Here is a 7,001-nt window from a genome sequence, read left to right as displayed (position 1 = left end):
CGTTCTCTGTCAGTTTTCTCACTCCATTTGGTGCTTGGCTGAGTTCTTTATCTCTTCATTTGATGTTTTAGGGTTTCAGGATTGTTGTATTCTCTGTTCGGCTTAGTTTTTCAGATCTTTGCTGTGGAGGGACGGCGTGGTGCTTCTGCCTAGAGTGCCATTTTGCTGGAACTTCATATTATTATTTTAAACATTTTATTGTGGTTTAGGTGAAAGTTTACAGAGCAAATTAGTTTCCCAATCAACAATTTATACACGGCTTATTTTGTGACATTGTTTGCAAACCCCTGAATGTGTCAGCACTCTCCCCACTTCCTCTCTGGTTTCCCCGTGTCCATTTGCCCAGCTCTCCTGCCCCTACCTTCCTTCTGAAACTTTGCTTTTAGGCAAATGCTGCCTTTTAGGTCTCCTATACTTGATTGTTCTGAAATGTGCATTCCTTACTGGTGTTAATTGTTCATTTTATAGGCCTATCTATTGTACAGCTATAAGGTGATCTCTGGGAGTGATTTCAGTTCCAAGTTGGTTTTTTTTTTTTAAATTGTGCTTTAGGTGAAAGTTTACAGAACAAATTAGTTTCTCATTAAACATTGGTTCCAACTTAGAAGGTGTGTAAGGGCCATAATCTCAGGGGTTCCACCAATTTCTATCAGACCAGTAAGTCTGGTCTTATTTATGAGTTTGAATTTTGTTCTACATTTCTCTCCCACTCTGTCCATCACTTGGAGAGTTTGATTATCATATGTCTTGGTGACGTTCTTTTGGAGTCTATCCTGTCTTGGATGGAAATCTCATCTTTCATAATATTGGGGAAGTTTTCTTCCAGCAGCTCTTCGAAAATTCTTTCTGTGCCCTTTTTTTTTTTTGCTCCTATTCTGGGATTTCTACCACACATAAATTATTCCTCTTCACAGTGTCCCATGTAACTCTTAGGCTTTCTTCATTTTTTTCATTGTTTTCTGATTTGTCTTCTTTTTTGCTAATTCATTCTTTCATTGTTTCAATTCTACTTTTGTAGTCTTTGATTATCTATTTCTAGTATTTTATTGTTAATCTTCTGGATTTCTAGTTGTTATTTATGATTTTTGATTGTCTCTGTTACTTGTTCTTGCATTGTTTTGTTGAATTATTGTAAGGTTTTGTGTTTTTCTTGAGCTTTTTGAGGATCCTATTTATGAGCCTTTTGAATTCCTTATCAGGTAGTTCCTTACCATCTCTTCCTCAGGAAGGTCTTCAGCCCCTTTAGTTTGGTCACTTGGTTGAGCCATCTTGTCTTGTTTCTTTATATGATTTGATATTGTTTGCTGTCTCTGAGGCATTGTTATTTACAATTTTTTTTTTGTTTTATCAGAGCAGGCAGGTCAGGCGTGCTTCAGTGGTCGCTCATCTGGCGGCACAGGGGTGTTCTCTGCCTGCCCCCAGATGGACAGGGCAGCAGTGGGCAGTGTGGGCCCTTGTTGCTGTTCCCTGTATGTGTGAGACGGCTGAGGGTATGCTGGGCGAGTGCTAGCCAGTGGTATGGGAATGCTCACAGTCACTTGCCTTGTGTGTGGGCAGCAGCCAGAAGCAGGGCGGGTGGCGGGAGGTTGTGCAGGCGCTGTCTCTGCTGGGAAGGGGTGGGGCAGCTGGCTGGGGAGGGAAGGGGAGAGAAAAAGGAAGAAAAGGGGGTAGGGGGTGTTATCTGTTGCTCTGTGCTTGCCACCTGCCCTACTGGTCAGGTACCACCACTAGAGAGTTGTCCTTTTCTGTATCTTGATTTCCTCCCTGCTCTGTGTACACAAGATCCCTGAAGCTCTTGTCCCCCTTCCTGTACTTACCCTCCTTAGCTCCAGTTCATGTCCTGCTCACCTTGTTTCACTCCAGGTATGTCTGCGCAGTTTCTCTGTCTCCTGTTGAGAGTTCTGTGATGTTGTCTTCCTAGGCTTCTCACCCAGGGTCACTGCTGACTTTGTCTCAAAATGGCCACGGAACGGCTAGCAGGGCACCTCCACTCTATCTGTCTCTCTGTTCAATGCTGTTGTTCAGTTTCTTTTTCCAACTGGTGTTTGATCTAATTCTGTATACTTTCATTTGATGCTCAGGGTTCAAGGGTTGTCATTTGTATCTGTTATACTTTGTTTCTCAGGTCTTTGCTGTAGAGGGACGGTGTGGTGCATGTGACTAGGCTGCCATCTTGAATTGGTCTCTCAACCACATGTTTAATCAGAGAAATGCAAATTAAAACCACACTGAGACACCACTACAAACCCACTTGATTGGCAAAATTAAAATGTCTGGTTGCAGCAGTGTTGATCGATAGACATGAAACCTCATATTCTGCTAGTGGTGATATAAATTGGTACAACCACTTTGGAAAACCATCTGACATTTGGAGAGGCACACACTCTGTGACCCACATTTTCACCCCTAGGTATGTACCCTATAGAAATGCAGTCACTTATGTACCAACAGACACATGCAATAATTCTCACATAGCAGCTTTAGTCACAAGGGCCAAAAGCTACAGTGAGCTCAAATGCCCATCAGTAACATACTAGATAAATCAATTGTGGTGTATTCATCAATGAATACTATACAACATGGGAAATGAAGTAGTTGGAACTACACTCATGGACCTAGATGACTCATACAAAGTGGAGGGAAAAAGAAACAAGCTATAAAATCAGTAGTATTCCACTTATATGTTCAAAAACAGGCACAATGAAGCTATTGTGGGTAAATACATGGTGTTCAACTAAAAGCAAGGAAACGATACCACTAAAGTCCAGGGGAAGCAGGGGCCCACAGGGACCTATAGGCAATACTTTTTTTTAATTGTACTTTAAGTGAAAGTTTACAGTTCAAGTTTGTCACTCATACAAAAATTTATACATACATTGTTATGTGATCCTAGTTGCTCTCCCTATACTGTGACAGCACACTCCTCCTCTCTATCTATGATTTCCCGTGTCCATTCAACCAGCTCCTGACCCTCTCTGCCTTCTCATCTCACCTGCAGACAGGAGCTGCCCATTTAGACTCACGTATCTACTTGAGCTAAGCAGCACACTCCTCACGAGTATCATTTTATGTCCCATAGTCCAGTCTAATCTTTGTCTGAAGAGTTGGCCTTGGGAATGGTTTTAGTTCTGGGTTGACAGAGTCTGGGGGCTGTGCTTTCTGGGGTTCCTCCAGTTTCAGTCAGACCATTAAGTCTGGTCTTTTTACTAGAATTTGACTTCTGCACCCCACTTTTTTCCTGCTCCATCAGGGACTCTGTTGTGTTCCCTGTAGGGCAGTCATTGGTGGTAGCCGGGCACGATCTAGTTCTTCTGGTCTCAGGCTGATGAAGTCTCTGGTTTATGTGGCCCTTTCTGTCTCTTGGGCTAATACTTTCCTTGTGACTTTGGTGTTTGTCATTCTCGAAAGGCAGTATTTTTGACCTGAGTTGTCGCTACACAGGCATCCACTTTGTAATTCTACACAGATATGTTAGACACACTTCTGTATTGATATTTCACAATAAAAGAGAGGGAGGGTCGAAGAGAAGAATGAGGCTCTGGCCCAAGCTGGCCCAATTCTAGTGCTGATGCCCTACCACTTAGTGGCTGGGGTACCCCTCCCTGGGCCTAGTTCATCTGTGAAACGTGGAGGATGGAGATACAAGGATGTGATGAGCTCTCACACACACACATGCAAAAAACCAAACCAGTTGTCTTCGAGTTAACTCCAACTCACAGCAACCCCATATGTGTCAGAGTAGAACTGTGCTCTGTAGGGTTTTTGATGGCTGATTTTTAGAAGTAGATCACCAGGTCTTTCTTCCAAGTTACCCTGGGTGGACTTGAACCGCTAATTAGTAGCTAAATACTGTTTGATTAGTAGCCAAGCGTGTTAACCATTTGTGTCACCCAAGGACTCCTACAAAGCTCACAGGGACCTGTTACTCCTAGCCAAGAGAATGCTCTTCTCCCAGGAAACAACATGCTGTGGTGGAGGAGATCATGTCTACCACTGGGCTTGGGCACAATTTTCATCTCGCTTAATGGGAAGCAGGTCAGACTCAGGCTAGACTCTTAATTCTTCGGCTCTGAGTCAGAGGCTCTCCTCCACCCTCGCTGGGGGAACTCTCCCCTAACCCTGAGATAAGGCAGATGGCCCATCCCAGTACTGAAAGGAGCCCTCCTGCTTCCAGGTGTGGGGCTGCTCACCCCAGGACAGCCAGCTTGGGCAAGTCAGTGTGCCCCGTGGAACCTGGAGGTCCTTTAATCATACACTCAATTGAATTGGGCAATGTCTCCGATGTAGATCAGAGTCTTCCTTGAGCAGCGTTTACTGAATATCTCAATTTGAAACAAACAGAAAAGATGAGAAATACTTGTGGCAAAAATAAGGAATTGGAAGACAAAGAGAAACCGGCCACCCAGGCTCTGTTCCTATAAGCTTTCCCACCCAGCGGGCAGAGGACCACACAACAAGCAACAACCCCAGGCCCAGGCTAGGCAGAGCTGAGGGTCTCGGCCCCCCTCCCCCAACGCTCCCACTGCCTTTGTGCCCTCCCCACTGCTGCACCTCTGCCAAGGCTGCTGCCATTCCTCACCCCTTCTGGTTCCAGAAGACCTGTCCTTGTCACTTTCTTCCAGCTCTCCTGGAAGGGAGGGCCCACCTCTGCCAGCAGTTCCCACTGGTGAAGAGCACAGGCTGTGCTTTGACTTACCCCGCTACCGACTGTGGGCTCTAGGGCCGAGCCTCAGTTTCCTCATCTGCAAAATGGCATAGTTTCAATTCTGGCTTTACAAGATTGCTTTGATAATTAACTGGAAAATGTACAGAGCGCCTAGCACAGTGGCTACACATAGTTGAGTATGAACTCAGCCCCTCTGGTCTGAAGGAAGTAGGTTGGGGTGGAGAAATACTGAAAGGGTGAGATCTTGAGAAGGGAAGGAGAGGGCTGGGATAGGGGAGTAGACAGCAAATAGCAGTACAAGGGGAGGGCTAAGAGGCCAGTCTTAGCCTTGGCAGAGGTAAATTACAAGATTAAGATTTCAAAACTCCTACCTGTCCCTAAGGTGTTCAGGATCTCATGAAGAAAGCGAGACCTGGGAGAGATGAGGTGTACAGGACTAAGCCAAGAGAAAAGGCCATCGCCACGTGACTGGTAATTACTTGGAAGTTGTGACAGGGAAGGGAGGTGAAGGCAGGGCCACCCCAGGGGAGGGTGGGATGCAGAGAGGTGGAAGCAGCAGGGGCCCCGAGGGGCCCAAAAAGCAAGTGTGAGGGGAAGATGAGTGCCAAGAAGGACCAGTGTTAGGAAGAGTGGGAAGAGAGATTCTGGAGGAGAAGGAGACACGGGTCACCGGAGAGAAGTGAAGACTGAGAAGTTCTAAGTGGGTTTAGGCAGTTTGAGGACCTAGGAGGAGAGAAAATGGTTAGGGAAGCTGTGTGCCAAGAGCCTGGGGGTTAGGGGGAAGGTGGCGGGAGATGGGGAAAGAGGCAGGGCCCTTGCCATACTGCTGCTTATGTCCAGCGGCCCCTTCCTTAGGGGACCTCTGGACCTGGCTTTGTCATGAATTTACACATAGCTCTGTGAAATGGCTGAAAAATGGTACAGGGCAGGGTGAGGGAATCCTGCCTCTTGTGGCTCTGGCTGCTGACGTGGTGGCCGCTGGCTGAGGCAGGGACTGCCTGAGTCTCCTCTGCCCGGGATCCGGGCAGTGGGTCACTCCTGAGACCATGAGGAGCTTTCCTTGTGGCGAGGCGGCCATCTGTGCAGCCCGCGGTGGAAAACGCACACGACGTGCACGCTGCCCTCCGGTGCTGGGGGGCCTGTGGACAGGAGCTCGGGCGGTCCTTCCTCGTGGTCACTCAGCAGACACTGTGGAGGTGCAGGCACCAGAGGACTTAAGGGGAGACTTGAGGGGCCTGCAGTCTTTTGGGGACACAGACCCTAACAGGGCTGTGAAAGTCATTTATTTCTGTAGTCTCACATTGCCCACCTGCCCCTCTTAGAGCTAGCGCTTTGGGGTCCTGTGCCAGAAGGGAACTCAGGCCACCTCGGCGCAGGCAGTGCGATGGCACCCCCTCCACACGGCCGGGGTGGCATTCTCCGGGACTTGTCAGTCACGGGCACTGCTAGGGTCGTGAAAACACAGCTGTTTCGAAGAGGAATAAGACAAACTAGACAAACGAGCTAACATATTTTGTGCGTGTCAAAGAGGCCTTCCCCCCTCCCCTCTGACGTGAGACTTAGCCTCCCCGTGTGGAAGTTTCCTCTTCTGTAAAATGGGGATAACAACTACTTCACAGGCTGTAGTGAGGATTAAATGAACTAATACAGGTAAATCAGCACAGTGCCTGGCACAGAGTAAACAGTTGATAAATGTTAGCTATAATTATAATAATTATTATTATATATTATAAAAACACGTTTAGAGCAGAAGGCAGTGAGCCGTGTGGTGAGAGTGCCTGAAAATGGTAGAGGGCAGTGGTTCTGCAACTGTGGTCTTGGGACCAGCAGCATCAGCATCTCCTGGGAACTTGATAGAAATGCAGTTTCTCAGGCCCCACCTCAGGCCTGCAGAGTCAGAAGCCCAGCAGCCTGTGACTCAGCAGGCCCATCCGGGGTCTGACGCTGGTGGAGTAAACGCATCATAAGATACATGGAACTAAGATCTTGATGCAGGATTTAAGAAAGCCATTTACTCAGCACAGAGGAGGCAAAGGCCACTACTACTGTACAACTGACGGAGCCCCAGACAGAAGCGTATCACACAGTGTCTCTTATTAATGGTGCTGCATGAGGGGCTTCTCACGACTTCTACTGAGTAGCTTTGACTCGACGGCACCTGGTAGTAAAGGAACCATCAACTAACTGGCAAGGAGAATAGCATTGCCAAGGAGCCCTGGTGGCACAATGGTTAAGCACTGGGCTGCTAACCAAAAGGTTGGCAGTTGGAATCTACCCAGTGGCCCCACAGGAGAAAGACCTGGTGATCTGCTTCTGTAAAGATCACAGCCTAGGA

The sequence above is a fragment of the Trichechus manatus genome, unplaced genomic scaffold (genome assembly GCF_000243295.1).
Source record: "Trichechus manatus latirostris isolate Lorelei unplaced genomic scaffold, TriManLat1.0 scaffold00061, whole genome shotgun sequence".
Classification (NCBI taxonomy): domain Eukaryota; kingdom Metazoa; phylum Chordata; class Mammalia; order Sirenia; family Trichechidae; genus Trichechus; species Trichechus manatus.
The sequence above is the reverse complement of the archived record's forward strand: the minus strand, read 5'-3'. Positions refer to the sequence as shown.